This window comes from Lontra canadensis, unplaced genomic scaffold (assembly GCF_010015895.1).
Source record: "Lontra canadensis isolate GAN:19392208 unplaced genomic scaffold, GSC_riverotter_1.0 scaffold31, whole genome shotgun sequence".
NCBI lineage: Eukaryota > Metazoa > Chordata > Mammalia > Carnivora > Mustelidae > Lontra > Lontra canadensis.
Genome location: NW_022631025.1, coordinates 14,518,096 through 14,544,907, shown reverse-complemented (window position 1 = coordinate 14,544,907; position 26,812 = coordinate 14,518,096). Strand labels below are relative to the sequence as shown.

The 26,812-nt window shown below is 39.0% G+C and overlaps 1 protein-coding gene across 1 annotated transcript in view; it reads right to left on the bottom strand.

Annotated features, from left to right (window-relative positions):
• RORB (RAR related orphan receptor B) overlaps window positions 1-26,812 on the bottom strand; it is a 183,642-nt gene that overhangs the window by 113,954 nt on the left and 42,876 nt on the right. The window lies entirely within an intron of this gene.

The following is a 26,812-nucleotide window of genomic DNA, read 5'->3' as shown; positions in this document are numbered from 1 at the left end:
CTGTCAAATAGAGGGCATTCCTGCCCCAAATGAGGCAGGTAAGCAACAGCTTTTGGAAAACCAAAATCCACAGATCAAACTCCTTTTTAGCAGAAATTTCTAAGTTATTTTAGGTTCCTGCATAGGCAGATAATTCGCATCAAGTGACAAGGAATATGGTTCCATTGCTGAAATACTAATGATTTCTCTGTTTTCATTGGGGCTATTAGCCTTACATCTTACCCCACTTCCCACAGCTAACTTAAGAAGTGGTCATCAGAAGCCTTAGTGATTTATAAAAGATGAAGATTTAGGGAGTATAAGGAACCGCTGTAGAAATATAAATCTGTTGTTAATAGTATTGGCAAAGATAACAAAATGAACACCACTAATAAAATAGTGGAAAACAGCAGAAATAACAGGTTCTTAAAAGATGACAAGAAATGCATAGGCAGCATATCATGACTTTCCAATGGTTGTATAGAGCAGGCTTTATTTTTGAGATTCTAAGTTAAAAAGTTTGGATTTCATAAAGCTGGGAAAGGTTGGAGAGGTGTGAAGGCATTAATGGAGAGAGTATTTTGGCTTATGCATTTCTGGTCGTGAATTTTTTATCATTTCTTCACTCTTCCTTTCAACATTTGAGATGATGGGTGTTGGTAAAGGACAGAAGAAAAAAGCAGCAGACTGACCCCTGAGAAGGTTACTATATCCCCACCCTCGAGAGGCAACAAATACATGATGATTATGGTCTTTTTCACTAAGACTTTCTCAGTGCTTGAAAGCAAGATTATGATGCAGGAAGTATTTCTACAGAACCTTTTTAACAGGGAGTTTTAGGATTGGAGATCATCAGATGATCTTATTCAAAGAGCACTTGCCCCTAATCAGGGCTGTTTCATTTGAATTACACAATTCTGATAGGCACATAAGAGAATGTCCTGAGGGGATATGACTTATGCCTAAGTATAAAGAATAAAACTAGGAGATCTCACTGACAGGGTAGCCATGGGTCAACCACACAAAACCCGAAAGAGACCTAGATGGTCAACACACAAACAGAAAAGCTTCAACAAAAAATGTATGAAAAAGAAGATGCTTTTTAAAGAAGGGCATATTTTAAGATATTAAGACAAGTTTTTATATTGTACTTTTTGAAGAAATGTAAAGATAAATAATCCTTATCTTGACTTCACAGTCTCTAAATTAAACTTTTTAAAAGTCATGTGAGTGCCCACAAAGTGGAGTGTCTCTAAAAATAAAATCACATTGATCCGTAAGATACAGAGTTCTTATGATAAAGTCTGACACTGATATTAGCCAGCTAAAGCAAAAGCTGGGCAATAAACAGTAACCAAATTCATCATTTCTGTGATTTTAATCAACATTCTGATTTTGATGTGGATACGTCTCAACAATTCACTCTTCTCCTACCCAAGGTCGCTAAGTGTTAAGCCAAAGAAAGAATTGTTAAGAGTAATCCAAAGGTTCTCTCTAGCAATTCTCAAACAGTAAATTTATTTGTGCAAATGTGTGAATAAATGGATTTTGCTGTGGAAGCTCTCTTCTGAGTGCATACATTGTGGTGTGTGTTTGCAAAGGGTGAGTGCTGAGAATTATCCTGGTATCTAGTATTTACGTCATTAGGTACTGAATACCAGATTCAAGGAACATAAATTGGAACCATAACTGAGATTTAAAAATAAAATAGGAAATTTCAAAGAGATGCCTTATTTCCTTTTCATGTATCTGACAAGTGCCCATGGCATTAAAAATATATTCTCTGTAAGAGTCACCAATGCTTGAAGATGTCAGTGAATCAATATTGACTCAACCCACGCTGAAAAGATGTAAGTAGAAAGATGTTCAGATGTTTGCTGCCAGTCAAAAAGCCACAGTTTCTCTACGTCACCAATCTAAGCCTAAGCTCCTAGCATCTTTACATCCTTAAAAAAAAAAAAAAAAAGGCCCTAGAACTGATTTAGAACCTTTAAATCTCCACCTATCAGTGCTTTGTCCCATCCTTTTTTTTTTTTAATCTTCTTTTCATTTCTCAGTCCTTTTGAATCCCAGTGGATATATTAAAAAAAAAAAACAACAATACATAAAAACCATGTTTGCAGTCATTCTATTTACCTTACACCAACTGGATATTACTGACTATTGGAAGAATCGTGGTCACCTAGACAAAGTAATGACTATAGAAATTCCAAAGGGCAAGAAAAACAGAGAAAAGAAGACATAGAGCAGTCAAAATAAGCTCAGCTCTTTTCAGTGATATCCCCAAATGGAAGAAAATGGTGGATTTGCAAGTTAGAGCTGTTTATGATTTATTTGATTCACAGGGAAGTAGTAATATAGTAGATGCAAGAAAGGCACACTACATGAGAAAATAATTTTTTTGGAAAACAACTCTAATTAGGAGGTATAGTTGTCCTCACCTTGAATGTGAGGCATAAGCAAAAATTATTATGCTCCATTTATTCTTGCTCTAAGTTAACGAATTGTCGCTAACTTTATAGTCCTATACCTATTATATAGCACAATAATAATCTCTGTAACTGCACCATGAAGGAGATGGATAGACGTTAGGACACTGACTTTACAGAGTCCCATAAGCCTTAGCATTTGGCCCAAGGTGACATGCCCAGAAGGAGGTGACGCTAGCAACTGAGCCTTGGCTTTCTGATGCATGGTTTAGGATCCTTGATATTTTATGGTATAGAACATTACATATTGGAGCTTGATGGTAAGTGTTGTTTAGAAGAGGGGGGATGTTGGGCTGCCCGGGTGGCTCAGTCGTTAAGTGTCAGCCTTTGGCTCAGGTCATTATCCTGGGGTCCCAGGATTGAGCCCCACACCTGCTTCTCCCTCTCCCACTCCCCCGCTTGTGTTCCCTCTCTGGCTGTGTCTCTGTCAGATAAATAAAATCTTTAAAAAAAAAAAAAAAGGGGGTAATGTGAAGTGGGAATCTTAAATTCTGCAGTGGTTATTATCTTTTGCCTACTGAGTCCATTTTCTGTTCTTTTGTTTTGCTTTGGGCCACAGGAGGCTGACATTCATGAATGACAACACTGGTCTTCTTTGCCTTTTTGCTTCTCATTGTATTCCGCCATTGGGAAGCACCCACTCTTGCTCCCACTTGTTTTGGCACAACTCTGGCAGTAATAACCTCCCTCATCCCCACAAGGTTTTAGCTCTAGCTCAGAGCAGACTACCCCAGGGGCATGACTTTCTCTTTTGCTAGTTTTTTTTTTTTTAAGATTTTTAAAATTTATTTATTCGACAGAGAGAGAGAGATCACAAGTAGGCAGAGAAGCAGGCAGAGAGAGAGGGGGAAGTGGCTCCCCACTGAGCAGAGAGCCCGATGCGGGGCTCGATCCCAGGACCCCGAGATCATGACCCGAGCCGAAGGCAGAGGCTTTAACCCACTGAGCCACCGAGGCCCCCCGTCCTCTTTCGCTAGTTTTAAGTGCCTCTGCATCCCTTGCTTGTTTCCTTAATCCTGCCCATACCTGTGAACACTGTCCCTCTGTTACGAGTGTCTTCAAGACACACCACTGTCAAAAACGCACAACTTCAATCTAATCATGAGGAAACATCAGACAAAAACCAATTGAGGGACCGTCTATGAAATAACTGGTCTTTATACTTCAAAATGTCATTTCCATGAAAAAAAAAAAGGACACTGAAAACATAGAACAGATTAAAGAACACTATAAAACACAACACCTAAATGCAATGTGTGATCCTGGATTGGACTCGCAGGTAAGATTTAAAATGTTTGTTATAAAGATTATTGGGAAAACAGGTGAAATGTAAATAAGGTCTGTGCATTAGGTAATGTCAATGTATCATTGTTAATTTCTTGATTTTGATGATTGTAGTGTGGTTATATGAGATACTGTCCTTATTGTTAGTAAATGCACATTAAAATACTTAAGGAAGTAAAGAAACATCATGTCTCCACCTCACTTTCAAATGGAATAGAAAAAATGATAATGCTTATATATATAATATATATGGAGAGATATATATTCTCTCTATATAGTCCTTCTCTTCATATGTCTCTTTCTATATTATATATAAAAATGATATGACATGTAATAAAATATATATAAATAATATAGAGAAAGAGGGAGAGAGGAAGAGAGAACGAGAAAACAATGTTGATCAAGTATTAACAATCTGAAAATCTGGGTGACATGTACATAGGAGTATTTTGTACTATTTTAATTTTCCTGTAAATCAGAAATTTCTCAAAATAAAATATTTTTAAAAATTTTAAAAAGGGTTTTTAAGAATTCTAGCTGAGTGTGCTGCCTCTTACGAGGACCCTCACCAATAAGGATTCTAATCTCCCATTGTTAACTGCTGTCTAAATAAAAAATTATATTCCCACCATCCAACACTTTCTTTGCTTCACAGCAAACCATGAGCTCACCAGGAGCCACCATGGTGAAGGCCTAGGGAGAAGAAAGGATGGCTACCTACCTCATCAGGTCTAAGCAGGGGTAAACTAGCAGGAGACTAATTAAGGTCCCTCCCAAAGCATTCAGAGCCCTAGCTTTAATCTCAGTTAGGAATCACAAATAAAAGCATATTTATAAATTTCTTGATAGTCTTGACATAAAATGTATCGTTTAATGTCATGTATTACATATACAAAAATTTATTCACATCACACACGCATACACAGACACACACATACACAGACACTGAAGACTGCAGGGGTCAAAGAACGTGATAAAGTCTTCCACTTGAATTCTTGCTTCTTTGGATCTAAACTAACTGTGGGTTACCAAGAGTAATATTTTAGCATACCCTTAGAGGAAAGATACGGAGTCACACCTAACATATAACTGGGTTAGTAGGATACCAGATTCAAATACACAGCACATTTGGGTGTAGAAGAGTCATTGGCTCAAGGGTAGTAGAGTCAAGATTACTAGGGATTTGGAAGATAGCCTCTTAGCCAAATGCTCCAGGTAAACACCATCAACAATGTAACGGTGGCAGCATGCGCCAGCCCTTGACATAATGTACTGAAGTGGACATAACATCACTTCTATGATATTTTAGCCAAAAATGGATATTCTATCTATTCACGAGAAAACATCAGATAAACCCGAACTGAGCTGAGTGAGATTCTACATAATATCTGACCGAGTGGTCGTCAAAGGTGTTAAGGCCACAAAAAAATAAAAAAAGACTTAAGATAGTCACACAGGTTAGAGAGGCACATCAATTAAACAAAATGTAGAATTCTGGATGGGAGCCTCAAAGAGAAGAACACTAGAGGAAAAACTGGAGAAACTGCTAACATTACGGGAAGCTGACTACTGGGCAAATGTGAACTCTCTGGACTTGTTTTGCACCTTTCTGCAGGTCTCTAAATTTATTTCAAAATAGAAAATAAAATGTTGACAGAGATTCATTCTTCTTAATAAAACTATTACAATTCTATCTTGAATGTTTTCTTTCCTTTTTTTTTTTTTTTAAAGATTATTTATTTATTTATTTGACAGACAGAAATCACAAGTAGGCAGAGAGGCAGATAGAGAGAGGAAGAAGCAGGCTCCCCACGGATCAGAGAGCCCGATGCGGGCCTCGATCCCAGGACCCTGAGATAATGACCTGAGCCGAAGGAATAGGCTTTAACCCAATGAGCCACCCAGGAGCCCTCTTGAATGTTTTCTGTTTTGTGCATAAATATGGCTCATTAAGTCCTAAAATATTATTTTATTTGAGACATAAAAGTTTAGAAATTTTAAACTTATTTCGTTGGTACTTACAGGGAGATGTCAAAGCATGATTCTATAGGCTCAGAGTATTTATGCAAAAATTAATTATTTACGGGCACCTAGGTGGCCCAGTGGGTTAAGCCTCTGCCTTCAGCTCAGGTCATGATCTCAGGGTGCTGGGATCGAGTCCCGCATCGGGCTCTCTGCTTGGCAGGGAGCCTGCTTCCTCCTCTCTCTCTCTGCCTGCCTCTCTGCCTACTTGTGATATCTCTCTGTCAAATAAATAAATAAAATCTTTAAAAAAATTAATTATTTACTTTGAGTATCTTTCAAGAGAATGTTGTACTTAATTCACTACTTCTCCTGACATTCAATTCTGTTTTTGATTTACACTTAGGACAAGAACTAGAGAAATTACATATACAAATTTGTAATTTTGTATACAATGCTGGGAGGGATTACTTGATCAGCTCAAATTTCTCAGATCTCTGGAAAAGACTCAACAAGGCATCCCAGGGAGAAGGAGATTTCCACTGCTGCAATTTGGTGCTAATATTTCTTATTCTGGTTCAATCCACTGGGATTATGTGGAAAAGTAGGATTATTCTCTTACACAAAAATAAAAGAAAAGTTGCATCTACTGGAGGCAACATGATCTTTAATTTGATTCAAGGGAGGGGAGGGGTAACAGCTTCATATCTACTCCACAGACTGAAAGCCAAGACCACGGTCTTATGCTAGATTCAGGCCTAATCTTCATAACAGATGTATTTTCAGATAGTATCGTGGCAAATGGCACACATTTCAATAGTTCTTAGGGGATCATGCAAGAGAAACTTAAGCTCTCCTGGATGTCGTTAAGAACTATTTATTTGTCTTACTTTTTATTTTTAGTGTGCAATTGATTTTGAAATTATACGTAGGTAGTAATCACAGATGTTTAAGTTAAATGCACATTTTATTAGATTTCAAAAGTATGATCACGGCCTTTTGAATCTGCTTCAAGGCTTACCTAACAACCTTCAGTCTCTCTTTGGTAAAATCTCAAATGTTTTTACCAAAACTAAAAGCTTAGGAGAAAATACATATTCTTTGATTGAAGTATAATTAACATACAATATTCTGTTAGTTTCAAGTGTAGATCATAGTGATTCGAAATTTCTATTCATTACAAAATGATCCCCACGGTTAGTCTAGTTACCATCTGTCCCCATACGAAGTTATTACAACAGTATTGAGTATATTCCCTCTGATGTACATTACACCCCCCTGACTTATTTATCTTCTGAATGTTAGTTTGTACCTCTTAATCCCCTTCTGTTAGGTAGAAGTATAATAAGTAACCCTACCTATTTGGCCTGCCCCTCAACTCTGCCCCCTTCTGGTAACCAATCTGTATCTACAAGTCTATTTCTGTTACGTTTAATTCATTTGTTTGGCATTTGTCTCTCTGACTTATTTCACTCAGCATAATCTAGGTCCATCCGTGTTGTTGCAAATGGCAAGATTATGTATTTTCTTAAATCTATGAATAACCAACCCTAATCATACTTTTCCCCCTGATATTTTCAATTCAATAAGCTGCTTTAGAGTTTGAGGTAATCAGAGCACAGGAATCGTTAATACATGGAGACACAGCGCTCTTTGACTCGCTCTGTGTAAGATGACATTCTTGGGTTGCTGAAGAATTTAAGAGATCGTGCTACAATGTGCCTCACGCCCTACCTTGGATTCTGAGTGCTTTCATTACACCACACTCACAAGCATACAATAGATACCTTGCACTTGAAGTGGTGACCTGCAATCAGAACTTTGTAGACTAGCCTGTGAGGGGAAAAAGCCAAAGGATGCTTGCAGAGATAGATTCTTACCCTTAAATGACACGTTGTATGATAACAAGGTTTTTACATGTCACTGGAGAAGAGTGAATGGAAATGGGTGAACCACAGAGGAAACAAATGTTCCAATTTTCTTAAGATTTTCTGAACACCGTTATTATAGTTTTTTGAGATATGTGAATTTCAAGCACAATTCACTCCATATGATTATTCAATATTAATACATTCAAATAAGATTTTAAAAATGGTTTGCAGTGTGGCTATATGACATTTACATGGAATTCTTAAATTTTTCCCTAGTGTCCCTGCTCTAAAGACCTTGAGAGTACCAACTCAACCACTTTCTGTATGACCTTGAACAATGTCTTTAAAAGAAGCAGACCTTGTTTTCCTTATAAACAGGGAAGGATAACAGTATTACATCTACTTTATGGAAATGTGATAAATATTTCAATATTGCTATCAAGGTATATTCATCTCCTTGCTGGGAAGATGTCACAGAAAACCAGAATATTACTATTATTATCACATCTAGCTCGAATGAACATTAAAGCCCAAAGGTCCTGTCTTTGTGTATAAAACTCCAGTCTGAAAGATCTAAATTTGTTTTTAAATTTCATCAACTTTCTAGCTCTGTCAATAATGTGCAAAGTCAAAGGTGAAACTCTGGATATATTAAAAAGAAAAAAAAAAATATCTCACAGAGAGAAAAACAGTCAAGGAAAGATGGTAGCCGAGGATACTGGGGAATGGGTTTCAGGGGCCATAGACGGGGGGACAGTCCCCAAGAACTCCACAAGGTAACAGCCTCATTTTCACATTCTGGCAGAAGCAGTTCTGAAATGTCTGCCTCCCATTAATTATTGCACCTTGGATCTAGGGAGGCAATGTTTGAAGACTCACTCAATCTCTTTCAGGGTTTTAGAATCTGCTACTTGGCACTCTGATAAAGAAGGTAAATAAAATAACCTGTTCAAAAGATGCAAATATGCAAGGAAATATGGTTTAGAGAGATCCTATGCCTTGTATTTTTCAACCTAATAGTAAATTCCTTGTATTCTACCCCACTAGCCCATTGTGGTTATGAAATCCTATACCCTCAATCTGGAAAATATGGGTACCAAATACAGCATTTTAAAATTGATAACCATGCTCCAACTCAAGAGACTGAAGTCTTAATTAAATGGGTCAGTCACACTCTCCCTAGAATTTTCTTTTCATAATTGTTGCTAACAATGACCACTTACACGTGTCTGCTTTGTAATAAACCCTCTCCAAGGAGGACTTTTAGCAGACAAGCACTCAGATCCTTTTTAGAGCTGAAGTCCCAGGATAACTGGCAAATCACGTTTTAAAGCTTCCATAAAACTACCTTATGACACAGATTTGAACAGCTCCTGAAGAGAAGTGGGGCTTGCCGATTCTAGCGGTTTTCCCTTCTATTTCTTCCCAGCGCCATGCTCCACTGTTCTCACGCTGTGGTGCCAGGATGTTTTTACAGTCCGTCTCCCTCAGACGAGTAGGAACCCCAGAGGTCAGGGTCCTCCAATCCATTTGCTCCGTTCTAGAGTGTGCCGAATGACTGAGTGAACGAATGCAGTTTAGCATAAAAAGCAAATCTTCCATTCATTAGGGTTCTAACATCAACATATGGAGCTGTTTAAATATAATCTTAAAGGGGAATGAGAGCTAAGATAAGAAGGTAGAGAAAGAGGGAAAACTGACAGAGGTGACGGGCGTATCTCCAAGAGGTGCCAGTTGCAGGACAGTAGATTTTTGGGGCTGCCTTGGCACGCGCCACAGCTCTGACAGCCGCCCCCTCCTGCTTCGGCTCCACTGAACAGCCTTTCAACCCATAGACACACAACCTGGATGCAGCTACCTGAGGAGCAGTCACAAAAGAAAGGGAGCTTTGTGGGGTGTTATAATTCAAATGGAATAGAATGAGCAGAATGTCCGAATCATACGAAAAAGGAAATACATTAAAAAATAGAATTTGTATAAATATTAAGCAAAATACATACTCCTTGATAAGAGAGTAAAACCATATGTGATCATCTGCTGGCAATGAGTTGCTATAGAGGACAAGACTAGAAGAGGTCATTCCCATTTCTTCTTGTTTCAGTATTTTAAAAATTTATTTATTTATTTATTTGACAGAGATCACAAGTAAGCAGAGAGGCAGGCAGAGAGAGAGGGAAGCAGGCTCCCTGCTGAGCAGAGAGCCCGATGCGGGACTCCATCCCAGAACCCTGGGATCATGACCTGAGCTGAAGGCAGAGGCTTAACCCACTGAGCCACCCAGGCACCCCTAATATTTTAAAAATTTTACATAATTGGTTATTACATCTTAAGTTCTAGGAACTTAAAGTTAATAGGAAAATACAACATGAACCAACAAATGTTTCTGTTACAAGCAATGGGAAGGAAATCAAACATGGTGTTTTCTCCTTAATAAAGAATTAAAACCAAAACTAAAATAAAGGGATAAGACGGAATTCTCATCTTTATGCTTCTGATTGTTGCAATTTGTATACGAGGTCAGTTGAGTTGTGAGGGATGTCACAAAGAGTTCTTTGCTATTACTATAGTTAAAGACCAGGTTCTGGAAGGCGGTCTCAATAATGATAGTGGGATTGCCTGTCAAAGCACAATCCTTCCCTGAGTCCAGATTACGTATTTCAGCATATTCACATATCTGAATACATTTCTATGTGTTGGATGGGATGTTTTCAACTGTAAGTCACAGAAACCGTGACTTAAATTGGCTGAAATGAATAAGAAATTTAGTAAGTCTCTTAAAGCATCCAGAGGCAGGACAAGTTCAAGGCCCAGTTCCATTAGCATTCTGGCCCTGCCCTCTGCAAGGCTTGCTCTTCAAGCTGGCTTTTCCCAAGGTTTCAAGATGGCTGCCAGCCGCAACTTTGGCCACCTGCTTCCTTACTTATGTCTCTGGAAGGGCAAGAGAACCTCTTGCCCCACCCCAAGTATGTTTCTATTAGTTTATTTGGACCAATAATGACGTTAGAGGATGCCCTGTGATGACTGGCTTAAGCTTTTTTTTTCAGGACCAATCCCAGGCAAGGGAGGGTTGTCATCTTGATCAACTTAGACTGTAGATAGGAAGAGGATCCACAGAGCCTGAGTCTTATGCACCACCTGGGAAAAGAGTTTGTCCCTGGGGTTACATAAAAAAGGCAGGGAATCGGGTGGCCTGGGGTTTTAGTAAATAGAAGAAAAGGGGTCAATAAATACAGAGTAGATAAGGAATAATATCTACTACATGGTAGTATGGTTATAGTGGGGAAAAAATCATCAAGATATGAATCAGGACACCCAGAATCTATTCTGGGGGTTGGCATTAACAAATTTACTGTGAGGAAAGTCACAAAACTGCTGGGTTTCAGCTATTGCAACAATAGCAAGCTGGTGCAAAAATAATTCTATGGCCCCATTCAGCTCCAGTATCAGATTGTTTCTCACTCCCTCCCTCCCCCACCCTGGCTGTCTGCTCCCCAGAACACAAAGCACCCACTACTGCATATAGGTAAATACTTTTAAAGGAATGACTTTCCTGGTGAATTTCTTTTTCTTCCTTTTTCTTTCTTTTTTTCTTGCTTGCTTTTTTCCCTCCATTTATCTCATGGCTGATCAGCCAATTGCTATGACCCAGCAAAGCAAAACAGTGTGTGGTGCAATTATCTGGGAAATATAAGACCATCTATGCCATCAGATAATGCAGGGAAGGGTGGGCTTTGTTTCCCGAACAACCTGCCTGGTCACTGTGGATGGTCCCCAAATCCTCAGATAAATGGACAGGCCTTCACTTTTCTTTAGTGGCATAACTCCCGCTCTTTGTGAATCAGGATCAAACTCCTTGCTGTAGAGATAAGATCATTTATGCCACATTTTAAAAGCAAGGGTTCCTTTTGAAAAGCTCATTTTCCTCTTTTAGTATCATATAACACTCACTATCCCAGAGGGTCCTAAGACCTACAGCAGAGGCGCTTGTGTTTCTACAATAGCGTCTATCAATAATAAGTATAAGATACAAACGAATTGAATTCATATAAAGCTTCTGTCTTCCCACAAATAGTTTCGGGAACTTACAGAAATCATTTCAACAAAAGCCTTCACACTGATAGGCTTTAAATATATGGTGAAAGTTCTGAGAATAATTATTTTTATCTGTATAAAAATTAGAAAGCAGAAAATAATAAGGCCACCAATGTGTAATGGACAACTTGATCTCAGTGGACATGAATTTAAAACTTGCAAATACATGCAAATAAAGAGCCAATGGTATTTTATGACTCTAGGAATAAAAAGAAATCACCAGATACATTTTTTAAAATGCACACACTGCCTAAATTGTGGAATCAACTGTAAGCGCTCGAGAGGTGACTTCTCTGAGAAATTTCTGCTGGGCTTACAGATGCTAATACCTTCTTATTTTCCCACGCTGACATCATATGCAAACTACCATGTCAAGAACGCATTTGCAGAATACATAAGTAGTGGAATGAAACATTATTAGTTCGTATTTGCAGCTGCTGCCAATCCCCGAGCCCAAGCTCTAATTGGAATTACAGTGAATTTAAAAGCAATGGACACTCCAAGATCTGAATAACATACATGGCGCTGCCATCCAAGACCTACACTCTTTCAAAATGCACACTTCTGAAAACTCAAAATTAAATAAACCCGCATGCCTCATGACTTGACAAATGCAGAGTTTAAAAGATACTTTAACAGTTGTGAGTTCAAATCTTTGCTATGTGTGGATCCTTTTAAACAATAATAGATTTAAACTGAAAACATGCCATGAACTTATATTTACTGAGGTTCTATTTTTCTTTGATTAAAAGTAATTTTTTAAAAGGCTGTTGGTTTCTAGATTCTTCTCCATCGCAATGAGCAAGCTCCCGCTTTAAATGTCTCCTGATTACTGGCTGCTTCTCAGGCTAATGAAAGCTGCTAAATCACTGCTAGGACAAAGGTCCCCAGTGTGGTGCATGAAAAAGAAGATTTACAGTCATATGCTATGCTCAACAGCCTTGTCAGGCCAACACAGTGCCCTGCGTCTGTGACCGGTTAAAACAAACCACACGCCAGACCTGATTTCAGTCTTACATAAGAGCCAGTGGGCTTGCAGGCTCAGGGCTGGGGAGAACCAACTGGAGAGAGAAGGAGGCAAGAGGGAAGATGAGTGGGGGCCCGGCTGTGCAATTAGCATGTGCCTCGTTTTAGTGATCCTCAGATCGCTGGTTCTCCAGGTTGATTTGCTTCTTTGCCCATTTTTTCCCCCTAACTCCTCCTTTGCTCCCTCCTGGGCACACAGACACACTTGCAATCACCCCTGCCAGAAACAACACCCAACCACTGGGTAACTGTATCGTATTTGGTTATACTGACGGCTATAGAAACGAGATGCCAGGTGAAGTTCTAGGATGACAAGATCTCTTTTTAGCGGGGACTGAATTCGTAATAGCATCTTACCGGCAAAGAAAGGAGGGGGTACACTGCTATGGCCTGGTGCTAACCAAATAGTCATCGGTCATCTGAATTTTCAGGCTAGTATTTCAACTATCTTTCCACTTCTACTGGGACCTTTGTATTAATTCATTCCTCAACAAACAAACAAACAGAAAGCTTGTATTGAAGCTATGATCAGATAAATGCTTGTGAAAATAGATAGTGGACCTCTATTCTTTTTTTTTTTTTTTAAGTTATTCAAATTGCATCTGGAAGAGGCTGGACTTGGGGTAGTTCTACACTCCCTTCTAAGGTTTAGCTGGAGCTAAACAGGGCTGGCTGGGCCTGCTCATTATTTATGCAGCTCCCAAACAACAAACTCCTGCGACCGTCCAAAAAGAAATGAAAGAGCCCAGCGCTTGGGTGAAGCATACCTTTCCCTGATGTAGGATAGGAGCGCGCAGACAAAAAGCAATGACGATTGGGCCCAACCGGGTCTTCTCAGGTTGCAATTGCAGAGAAAGGAAGGAAGTCCAGCTCAAGATGCAAATACACCACACCAGGCATCAGGAGGCCCACGTTCTAGGCCTGGCTGTGATGCCAACCAGGGTCATCTCCAGCCAATCACTTGATTCTTCTAGTTGTCTTCCTTGCGTAATAAAGTTTGATCTGGATCAGCAGTTCTCCAACTTAAGCAGAGGTCTAGATCAATCACCTACAGATCTTGTTAAAGCACAAATTGCCGGGCCTCAGCGCTAAGGTTTTTGATTCAGCAGTTCTGGGGTGGGGCCCTGGAATCTGCATTTCTAACCATTTCCAGGTGATGCTGATGGAGGTGGGTCAGGGAACCTCTCCCTGGGAACTACTGAACTAGATTTCCAAAGGATCTGCAAGTTCTGAAGTGCTGCATGTCATTTCATGTGAACTAGACTTGTATGTTGTTTATGCCTGGGTGAGGAGAACTAAGGAGTGGCCATAACTCAGCCTCCTGTGGTTTGAGTAGAAAATCACAGGATTCCAGTGTTCTTTGAAGTCATTCACGTGATAATTAAAACAGAAAGTGATGACCAGTGTCTAGTTGAAAGTGCAAGACAATTTCTTTTAAATTGGCAATCTATCAATTTCTATAAATATTGACCTGCAGAGATATAGTTGGAAATTCGTTTGTTGACAAACTCATGTTAATCGACTGTGCTCTCTTTGTATCTTTATTTCTTGCATTTAAAATCATGTTTATTACATACATTTCAGCATACTGATTATAGTTAATAATACTGTATTATATACTTGAAAGTCACTAAAAGAGTAGATCTTAAATGTTCTCACTATAAAAAAAGATGTAGTAATTAGGTGATTGATGCAGGTGTTAGCTAATTTTGCCATATGTAAGTGCATCAAATCAACACATTGTACTCCTTAAACCTGCACAATGTTCTATGTCCAATTATATCTCAATAAAGCTGGAAAAGATTTAAAAAATAAAAATAATAAGAAAATAAAATCATTTTTGTTACATAAATACACCTGATTGTTGAATGTGACTCTAGTTCTTGGTAAATAAGTGCTGGTCTGTGCAGTCACCAGTGAATCATGTGACCTTAATTCTGATTCTAGTTCTCTGTTAAAAAAAATGTGATCATAGAGAAGTCATTTCACCACTCTGGGTCTCTCAAACACGTTATCTGTAAAATGAGAGCATTTTTACCTTGAATTAACAATATTTGTTTATGGTTCTGGATTTCCAAAATGTGAGTACATGAAGTGTAGATCTGTTTTAGAATCAAAACACATATATATAAAGAGACAGACTCTGCAAGTCCCATCTGGTAGCTCTAGATTCAGGGTTAGAGCATTGTTTAAACAATTTTCTCTTACCAGGACTATCCAAAACTGGTCTTCTTGCTTTTGTTTCTGCTTCCTGACCTCTTATGTAAAATCCTCCAATAGCTTCTCATGGCTCTCAGAATAAAATCCAAGTTCTGTACTAAGGTTCTTTCCCTTTCCCAACCCCAACTGCTCTAGATCATCTTCTCATAGGTTCCTAAATCCTACAGACCTTCTTTCTGATCCTTGAACAGGCCAGTTGGTTTTCTTCTCAGGGTCTTTACACCAATAGCACCTTGTCTCTGAGACACTCTCTGGGCTGAGTCTTTCCTTTGGTTCTGATCTTCAAAGAGCTCTTCTATGACTGTCCAATCACTTTCTGTCACTTAATCCTATGTCAGGCTGCATACACTTGTTACTGGCTGTTTTCCTTGTTGGATAATTGTATCTTCATCATCTGTGTCTGCACGCATTTCTTGTTGAAAATTTAAGTCCTGTGATGGCAGGAATCCTCTCTATATTGGTTACCCTGTCCTTAGAGCCTAACAGAGTAGACAGTGCATTTATATAGTCAATACATCATTTGTTGAATTAACGAGCAAATGAATGAATGATACTATAAACATGATATGGGAGAAATCCTCATGCTCTGTATAGAAACATGAGCCCACATTAAGCTAGCTAAACACTTATATTATACATTGTATGCTGGGCACTTTTCCAAGTGCTTTATTTATTAGTATATTAACACTTTCTTTGTGTATCAAACTTAAGATGTAATACCATCATCATGTGTCACATTTTACAAATGAGGAAATTGAAGACCAAAGAAGTTAAGGGACTCACTAAAGTCAGAAAGCCTATAAGTACATGGCCAAGATTCAAAACCAGGTTGTCTGTTTTTGGAATATGTGCTCCTAACCGTTATCTGATGAATGCTAAGAGTTAAGAGCTATGATGTTCTTACAGTAAGTACCCCTTCAAAAAAAAAAAAAAAATCCATACCGAATGACCCCATTTATGCTGAATCAGTTCTACTGATGAGATTCTCACCACTTCAGACTCAGCCAATTACATATACAATGCTCTGATAAGAAGTTCTCCCTTATACTGTGACCCCAACGCTTCCTCTACCCCATCGCCCTACTTCTACTCCTTGAGTCTGACAGACAGAACAAATTTCATTTCTCTTCTACATGCAGACTCTTCGAACTTTGGAAGCAACTTAGTCTTGCTTACCCAAATCTTCTCTTCTCCAATCTAAACATCCCTTATCCTTTTGATGGCCTCTTGCTTAGTAATACTTTAGATCTCTTACCATACTGGTTGCTCTTTTAGTTTATGTCCTCTATGAATTTTGTATCAGCATTGAACACATTATTTCTCTTATGGTCTGATCAACACAAAAGAATGGACAAATTTTCTCTATCATTACTGATGATACAATCCTGTTAATGAATATTATTTTTTTGAAGATTTTATTTATTTATTTGACAGAGAGAGACACAGTGAGAGAGGGAACACAAACAGGGGGAGTGGGAGAGGGGAAAGCAGGCTTCCCACCGAGCAGGGAGCCTGACGTGGGGCTCGATCCCAGAACCCTGGGATCATGACCTGAGCCGAAGGCAGACGCTTAATGACTGAGCCACCCAGGCGTCCTGTTAATGAATATTATTAATAGAATTTATAAATGCTATTAACAGGAAAAAATAATGGCTTCACTGATTGCCTAAGCACCTAGTGATTCCAACTTTTGTTTGAAAATTTTAATTCACTTACAATTTATATTTTGCAGTACAACAAAAGTCTCTTCTCTTTAATTGCATAGCTTTGTGTTAAAATTACACTTTAGTTTTTAAATAAAATTAATAGCGCAAACAAGTCAGTCAGTTGAAAAATAGCACCTGTAAAATAGTGTTTCCTCAAACTGTGGGCCACTGTCTATCAGTGGCTTGTAAAATCTTTTTAGTGGATCACATGTCTCTTCTCCTTAAAGCAAAGAAAAAAAATATTGTGGAGAATGTCAAGCATGTAGAAAAGTGGACAAAATGACATAATGAACCAAGAGGTGTATGTGACCTAACTTCAACAATTATCATCTTATAGCCAATCTCGTCTCAGCTATACCTCATCTACTCTCTCTCCTCCTGAATTATTGTGAAATGAATTCTATGCATCATATAATTTCATCTAAATATAATCAATTTTATTTTGATAACTACCAAATTATCACATCTAAAAATGAATTCCTTAATGTCATTATATATTCAGTTATTATTCAAATTTCCCATGTTCTTACAAATAAATTGAACAACCAACATTTAAAAACTGAAAATAAAATGGAGTACAGCACATATAGTAAGGGTAGGCAAGATTTAATGATACTTTATTTAAATTCATGAGCACAGCGTGTGCTTATGTGTATGTGTGCTACGTGTGTAAGCACACTGGGTCACGAGAAATATTTTTCAACAGCGGGTCCTAGTCAAAAAGTTTAAAAAACCTGCTCTAGATGTGTAGCAACATTATGTACCAATATATAGTTCTGACACACATTTTCCTTTCTTCTGGTGGAGTTGACAAAATGAGCTCTAGACTCATCCCTTCACTTACTTTGTTATTATGGACAAATTGTTTCACATCCCTAGTCCTTCATTTGGAAAGTAAGTGGGAGGAACTAACTCACGTGTTCCCAACTGTGATGCTCAGAGCAGTGGATTCCCTGGGTAGACAATAAAGGTTTGGAAAATGCCATATACCACATCACCAACTTGAAGATTCATGATATATATCAATAGCCTTTAAGAAGACTCAGAACAGAATTCCTTTCAATATTTAAACCCCCTAATCCCCCCCAGGACTTTTCTTTCATAACATTAATCAACATCCCTGGATGATCTCAGTAAAGCCTTTTCCAGTTCTAATGTTCTATATTGTGTAATTTTGTGGTCTAACATTAGAAGATACTGAAGAGTCAATGTTCTTGTATTGGAAAGGCATCGTTTTGTGTTATTGGACAAAGATACCTGTGAATAAAATCAACAGCACAGCCCTGAAGTTGGTGGTGAGGTTTATACCTCAAAAAGACAATTGCTTCCTTCCAGAGTTCACCATGGATTATCCTGTGACTGGAGACCATAATCAGAGTCTGGAGACATCCCTCCGCCCATGATTGCGGAACTGTCCTGTGCCCTGCAGCGTCCAGCAGACCGCCTGCCCACATTGCCATGTCGACGTAGCCTGCAGAATCTGCCGTTAACCCTGACTGTCCTGCTTTGTCCAGAGTTTGTTTTGTTAACAACCCTGCCCAGTTTGCCACATCCAGGCTGGCTGACTGGCTTGTTCTGGATTCCCAGAAATTTCATTTTGGAAAGAGTACTTTATTATGCCCTTAACAGTATTCTATCCTCCTGGGCTACACCTGGGCCAGCCCTTGGCCTACTCTGGATAACAAAAACAAAAAACAAAAAACAAAAAACAAAAAACCAACAAAAAAAACAAGAGAGAGAGGGGGAGAGAGAGAGAAATAAAGTCTTATTTTAAATGTATTTAAATGTATTTGAATAATTGCTATTTTTCAGCAGTTCTATCAAATCAATTAAAAATATTCATGTTGTAAAAAGTACTCCACCATAAAGTTTTGAAAATCAAAGAATGATAACTTCTATCATTTTGTGAGGACTGACTGCTTGAGTTGCAATTACCCCGAGGAATTGTTTTATATATTATGAAGATGCCTAAGATTAAACAAAACTAAATCACCTATTTTTTAAGTCTGTAATTATATTGTATAATTTTAGAAGCCTAAATTTCCAATAATTTGAGAATAAATTTAATTTGCTTCAGTGGGCATGCTTTATCTCTAGATCAGTGCTATGCAACAGAGTATAGTGCAAGTCTCATGTGTAATTTAAAATTTTCTAGAAGACACATTTAAAATAAAACGTAAAAAGAAACAGGTCAAATTTTAAGAATACTTTTTAGTTAACCCAGTATATCCAAAATCTCACCATTTTCACATGGAAGCAATATGAAAGTCAATAATGGGATATTTTACCTTTTTTCTTTTTTTTTTTGGTAGTCTTCAAAGTCCAAAAAATAAATAAATAAAAAGCATTTTATGCTGTCGAACTTTGTCAGTTTCAACTAGCCACATTTCACTGCTCAACAGACACATGTGGCTAGTGGCTACCATAGAGAACATTGTAGCTCTAAATGACCACATATTTGTCCTCTGACTGCCCTTTAGATTTTGCTGTTTATGACCAGCATATAGGACTGATCCAACAATCGCTTTCTTCCAAAGTAGTTGTATAGAAAGGACAGAGGAAACTGTTGAAAGTGACATCCTTTCCTGCCAAATGGACTGTCAAGTAGTTAATTGAAAGGTGGAAGGGACCACAGTTGGCACTGCCCATTGAAGATGAGGTTGTGAAGAGCTAGAAATAAAAGCTACTTTTCTTTCACTGGAAACGAATAGAAAAGTAGTTCTCAACCCAGGTAGGCTAAAAGACCACTTGTGGAGCTTTCAAAACTTAAGAGTTCCCCAAGCCCCACCCTTGCTCTGCTCAATGAAAATTTCTGGAGATGGAGTTCAGGTCTAATCCACCGTCAAAGTTAAGAACCACTTCTCAGTGGAAAAAAAAAAAAAAAAGGAACCACTTATCAGTGGTTCAGTTAATCAGTGGTTCTTAGGTCAGTTAGGGCTGGAAAGAATATATTTCTCAAAGAGGGAGTTCTGTTTGTTACTGTCATCTAGATGGCATTTGGAAGTGACTTCTCTTTTCATCATATTTTAAAAGCATAGACTGGTTCATTTCTACCTTAATGGGAAAAGTACCTGAGATTAAAACAAATTCCATTTTTAAAACATCAAATGAATTAACAGTGGAAGGATATAAAACATTTCAAAATATATGAAAAAATATCGATAACTATATTTTTTGAATCAGTATTTATATAATAAATTGATGAAATTACTTAGCGTCGCTAGAGGAAAGGGAATTAGAAATCGCACACTACCCAGTGAGACAAGCCATCTCAGAGAATGTCATGAATGAGAATGTGAACACGCACAACTTTTACAGAAAATAACGGTGGATTAAAAGTTGCTAAATACTGATATCCTTTGGCCCAATATTCCCATTTTGATGTGGTCGAAGACTCAAAGGATTTGAAATTTAAATGAAGGATGGGAATAGCATTATTTGTGATAGGTTATATTTGAAATATCATAAATACCAATAATGGTACAATTATTAAACAAACGATGTTTTCATTATCCATATTATGGGTATGAAAAATGAAAAACAGGGACATGGAAAAATTCATAGATTATTTTAAATGGAAAAGTTGGATAGTAAGTAGGATACTAAATCTGTTTAGAGCATAACCTCAAATTTGAAACGCAAAAGTATACATTTGTACCCATGCCTAGAAAAGAGGGCTGGGAGAAAAATTTACCAATATGTTTCAAAGTGCCAACCGACTTTTGTTACATTTTCTTTGTATGTTTCTGCCTCATCCACATTCTCTGCAATGACTAGTTACTTCTTTTGAAACTGATACTGCTTTCACAGGTAGCGCCCGGTGCAGGGAGCAAGAGGCCACCACGTCAATGGTGGTTCTTGAAGTTGTCACTGCTTGTGTAGCTGTGGGTAGCAGCTGAGATTATGTCACAAATCCCCTTATTCTAAAAAAAAAAAATAAATAAATAAATTGCAAAGTAAGAAACACTATAAAGAGTTAATCTGGACCAAAAAACCCTGAATTCCATGGGATAATGAAAATCTTTTTTAACCAGAAAGCTCATTTCCCTGTGTTTCCATAGGATAAAGGAAATCTTTTCTAACCAGAAAGTTCCTTTCTACTAAATGGTTTGTCCCTGTGCTATCTTGGAATTATATATTTTGTATGTTTCTCAGCCAATAGCTATTTCAGAGAGGCTGAAATTGTGAAAATATGTTCTAAATACAAAACAAACAAAAACAAAAACAAAACAAAATGAACCTGTTATCTCAACAAAGGTAATATTGTTTCAATGCAAAATGTAATGTCTATGAGTAGAGAATAAGCAAAGGCACAGTAACAACGGCGAACTCACGCACATGAGCTAACCTGCCCCCTTCTCCCTCCTTGTCCACCACGGTCATTGCATTATTGGTAATGTTACTGCCCACGGTGCTCATGCTAAAAAACAGGGACTCATCCACGTCTGGATCTCTCATTCCCTACGTTCAGCCCATCATTCAGCCCATCAGCAAGTCTCTTGGTCCTTTCTTTACAAAGTATAGTAAAAACTTCATATTAAAAAAAAAAAATTCAGAGCCACATTTTTTGGTCCAAATCACTCTATTTTGTAACCTGGATTATTGCAGTAGCCTGCCAGGATTCCATTCCTCTGATTCCATTCCTTTGTCCTTTCAGACTATTCTCAGCAACCAAAGGGATCTCTTTAGAATGTAAATTAGACCAGGTCACCTCTCCGATCCAACCTTTGAGGGGATTCCCCTTTTACACAAGATAAAACTAAATCCATTCCAAAGGCATATAAGGTCCTATTCAATCATGGATCCTGGTAACCACTACCACTCCTTCCCCTTTTAGTTCTCTGACCTTATCTCCTTGCATGCTGCTATTCATTTAACACATCAGGTGCTCTCCTACCTCAGGCCCTTTGCACTTGCTGTTCTCTCTGCTTGGGATGCTGCTCTTCAGCAGATATCCACATCCTTTACTCCCTCGTGAACCTGAGATCTAGGTACAGATGTCACTGTTTCAGTGAAGTGTCCCTGACCATCCTATTTAGAATCATGCCCCTTGTGCCTACTATTAGAATTTCCCAGATCAGCTATAATAAACCTTCCCCAATTTTGATTCCCTTATCTTCATGCAGTCCCTTACACTCTCACCTGACCTTTTGTCTTTTAACAGAGGTTTGTGGTTTAAAAAAAAAATGAGGGGGCTCTTGGGTGGCTCAATGGGTTAAAGCCTCTGCCTTCGGCTCAGGTCATGATCCCAGCAACGGGCTCTCTGCTCGGCTGGGAACCTGCTCCCCACCACCTCCCCCGCCCCCTCCGCCTGCCTCTTTGCCTACTTGTGATCTCTGTTTTTCAAATAAATAAATAAAATCTTTTAAAAAAATGATTAAAGAAAATAATTTAGGCGATAAAAACAAACTTTATTTAACACTTTATGAAGCAGATAGTCTCTATTTGGAGAACTGTAAAATGGGGAAGAAGGCAGGAGGCTTTTATGGGATAAAGAATAGAAAATAAAGAACAAGGAAAATAAAATTAAAAAAAAAACAACCAAAAAACAAAACACTAACCAACTGGGGCCCCAGAGTTAACCTAGTTTAGGGTGAGGAGGAATAAGGATGTAAGTATAGAGCCCAGACTTGGCTTGGTGTTCGCGGACTGGCCGACTGAATACAATCCGTGTTTCTGGTCAAAGGGAGAATTTATAGGGACAGAAGCTTACCCAAGTTTCAGTCTGCTGGTGCGGTACCCAGACCACCAGACAGAACTGGCTCCATCTTGGGCCTAGAAATCTATTTCAACATTTATCATCATTACAGCTGCCTTCCCAGAGCCTCCCACCTTACTACCTCTGACACCTAACATGCCTCACCTACCTTTCCTCCCTGTAGCCTCCTTCCCTCCAAAGGAGATCAAAACTTATTTAAAGCCATGCCCTGTACTCACGCTCAGATCCCATTCCTTCCTCCCCTCCTCTGGTCGTGCTTCTTCAGGGACCCCCCCCCCCCCTACATTTTTCTTCCGGCTTCCATCCTCCGTACCAACCTACACATGCACCTGGATCTCTCCTCTTAAAGCAAAATGAACCAAATGGAACCCAATGGATTTGATCCTGACACTCTCCGTTCCTCATTCTCATCATCAAAATTCTCAGGACATAGCCCTTTCTTCTATTTTTATGACCGCTAATTTATTCACAAGTGATTTAAGGCAAACTGAATCTGAAACTCCAGGTGTGGGTTCTGATTACGTGCCTGATGCAAAAAGAGCGCACCAGGGCCGAAGCCACGGGCGATTCAAACGCATAGCTGGGCTGCGAACCACAGAGCAGTGGCTTTAGCAATTTCAACCTGACCTTTCTGAAGATGGTTCCTCAAATTCTGGCATATCTCTGTTTTCTCGGGGTAGACCCAAATTTCTCCCGTTTTCCCACCATAACCTCTAATCTACCGCATCTAAAATCAAACCCATTATTGTTCCTGGTAACCCCAGTTTGAAACCTCCAAGTCCTCCTTAGATTATTTTATCTAGATCATCCCTGATAATCACGCAGAAGCCAAAGCCCACATTTTCCACTTCTGCCATGTCTATGTCTGTCCTTTTTTCATGTAACAAGGAAAACTCTCACTACTACCCCAACAACCTTTAAATATATTTTTATGGATAGTTCTCCTCTTATTTTTATATATTTGCATTTCATTAGATGAATACGCCTGAAACAAAATGTTGACTTTGACACCTCCCTGATTTAAAAGCTCTACCAGCGATCTATTTCTCATTGGTTCATGCTGATGATAATAGACACGTGTCCTCTGAAAAACATGATTTTCAGGTAAAATAAGTGTCACTAAACCAATTTCCATGTTACAGGTTATCATTCTCATGCTCATTATAAATCTACAGGAAGGATGTATGAGCTGTTGGCAAACCTAATTGACCCCGGATCTTTTCCCTTCACAGCAAGTGTCCCAGCTTCCCCACACTACTTTTCACCAACTTCCCTCCAACCTCCTCAACTCTCTGCCTTTATCTTGGCCTGTTTCTCTTCTTGAGGGAAGTTCACCACTTTCTGTGATTTTCAAAGGCCTTTCTCAGACATTCCCTATTTCACACAACTTCTCCTGATCACTTAAATTGGAGAATTGGATTCATCCACCTACTGGAACAGAAAATGACTTAGCCATGATGACGTTAGTTAGAGTTACTAGAAAGAGACTTGAGTTACTTCAAAGAGTCCAGTGGGTTAGTTTTCTTTTTTTTTTTTTTTTGCATAAAATAATGGAGAGATTTGATAGATATAGAAATTCTCTACATTATTACTCTTGCTAGAATGACCACTGTGCCAGAAGTTCCCATGATTTGAAAAAACTTTTGGGTTATAACAGGGCATCCCAAAGGCCCCCTTTGAAGCACAACATGAATAAGGCTTAGCTTTAAGCAAATTAAACCATGAGCTCCACCCAACCTAACACTAGCTAGTTATCGCTTTGAAAAAGCAAAAGGGAGGACCCCCAAAATGAGTGCTGCAAGAAATCCTTGTGGCAATGGAAGTAAAGAGAATAATTCACATTTCTGTAGTCAGGGCATTAGAATTTCTAAAGAACTTTTGATACATTTCTACATTTAAGTGCCACAATATTCCAGTTTAAAGAAGAAGTAAACAAACTTCTGAGGGGCTAAAGGTCCTGTCTTCCCCATTGCACACAATTAGCAGCCACGCTGAATGCAAATTCTAAAGATCTGCTTCCAAACTTTCTGTTGATTCCTCCAGATGATGGGGATCTGGCTGTGACTTTTGTCATCTTTCTGCAGGCTGGGCTTCATTTAGCCCGTTGAGTTAGCTAGGCGGGGGAAGCCTTCCTCCCTCAGGATCCCTGCGCACCCTGAGGAGAGAGGACTGTCTGTACCAGTTCTGCCAGGATACTCATGGTAAAAAACAAACAAACAAACAAACAAACAAACAAACAAAAGAAAGCAACCCAGAGGACAGCTGGTGGTGACGGGGCCCCAGAATTGAGGTTCCCCATGAACTACAATACTGCATGGGAGCCGGGTGAGACAGGGGTAGGAGGGGGGCAAAGTCCGCATGGAAGGAGGAGGGAGAAGAAATTTGGGCTCTGAAGGCGAATGATCACACAGAACTCGCCCTCTATGTCAGGAGCCCATCCCTTTGTGTCTGTGTGTATTTCTTTACTTCGACCCACTGTGTGCAAATTAGAAAAGCATAAAGCAATCAGTGGGGCACACTGCTTCCCCCCCGGCTTTGGTTTTAACAATTTCCAGGACAGAACTGTGCAAGTGTGCGCAGACATCCTGTGGTTGCTGGAAACGAAAGAACAGTCTTTACGTGTGTGAGGGTGAAGAAAAGAGGGCTGGCGGTACCGGTGTGGGCCTTTTCAGCCTCCCTCACGTGACCAGATAGCAATCAACATCAATAGCTCTGTCCTCAAATCAGAAGGATAATGACAGAGAATGGAGCAAACAGGGGCACCAAGGCAAACGGCGGGCCCCAGAGTGTTTGGAGGAGGCGGGGGGCGGAGGGCCAGTAATGAAGACAAAATAAGAAAGTGAAAAGGGATTGTGTCGGCTGACAGTACATTTCACCGGCTCTTCTCCACCAAAGGGAGTCACTGGCACAAGATTCTGAAAGATTCCATCCAATTTAAGCCCTAGGTCAAGGGACTGGAAACAAAATCCTCCCGCAGTCTGAGTCTAGCTTCAAGGTGTTTTACTTAATTGCAAGCCCGCATCCCACCCTGGCGTACAGAGACCAAACCCGGCTGCGTATTATGTGCATTTAGCTGAGACTGTGTTTCTCTGTCGTTCTGATGACGTGATACTAATTTCCTTTGCGTTACTACAAAGGAAAACCTCTCCCAGCTCTCTTAAAGATCATTGATAAAGGATTATATTAGCTTTGGATATGCGATTGGGGAGGTATTATTTACTGACTGGATTTAGCTGTATTTGAACATATCTGCACCATTTCGACAGTTTAAACTCTCTTGCTTCCTCTTCTATCAAGCCAAGGTTTTTCTATTCCACTCCAGGTTGTCTGGACTTCTGAATTAAAATGTTTCTCTTTCTGTAAGTGTTTTGCTTCTTTTTTTCTGATATGCTCAGTCTTATCATCTCTTTATTTACTACTCACATATTATATCTCACTTTTTATTTTCTGAAACATAGTTGATCTAACCATGTTTTGAATTTTATAACCCCAATATCTGAAGTCTTTGTGAATCTTGTTTTTCTGTCTAGTGTTTCTGTCAGAATGCCTTGTTCCTTGGGCATTTTGATCATTTTTGATGGTTAACTTATGTTCCTCACACTTTTTGTGAATTCTTTGAGATCCGGATTGAAGATTCATTTTTCCAAGAGGATTGGATTTGCTTCTGTTAGGTATTAGAGGGTACCAGTAGTTATTTAAAATATATTTTTGAATTGGATTAGGCTTCCCCCCCCGTCCAACACACACACACACACACACACACACACACACACACACACACACACAGGTGGTATAAATGCGGGTTGCAAATCCACAAGAACTACTTTATGGTTATTAATTCCAAGAGAGATGCTTTTTTTCCTCTAATGTCAAGGGATTAATGGTCTTTCTCAGTTTTATGTGGTGGTCTCTCATTAGAATCCCCATTTGGGGAAGGTTCTAAGATCATTATTCTGTCTCTTCAATTCCCTCCTCCACCTGCGTGGTCATCAGAATGGAAGCTCGTGGGGCTGGAGGATGCCTGGGATGAAAGACAGTTTAAATGCTTCCCTCCTCTCTCCTGTTCTGGATTAGGTAAGTTTATGAGTTTACTGAAGGCAAAGAGTATTTTTAATGAGTAGGTGCCTAACGCTTTCCTTTTGTCAGGAGTTCTATGTATTTTTAAAGTGATCATCAACCCAATTCATCCTCATTTAAGATACTTTAGGTAGATAATATTGTCCTCATTTTTTGCAGATGAAGAAGCTGAAACACAGGTTAAGTAACATGTTCAAGGTCAGACAACTAGGAAGCAGAGGATACACAAGAAACTAATAAAAATGATAGACAAAAGGAAGGAGGTTAGAGTACAGTGCAGGAGATGGGGCAGGCAGGGGCAGGAACAAGAGATCTCCATGTATACTTTGTATCTATCTGTCTGTCTATCTACCTACCTACCTATCTAGATACATAAAATCCAGCAAT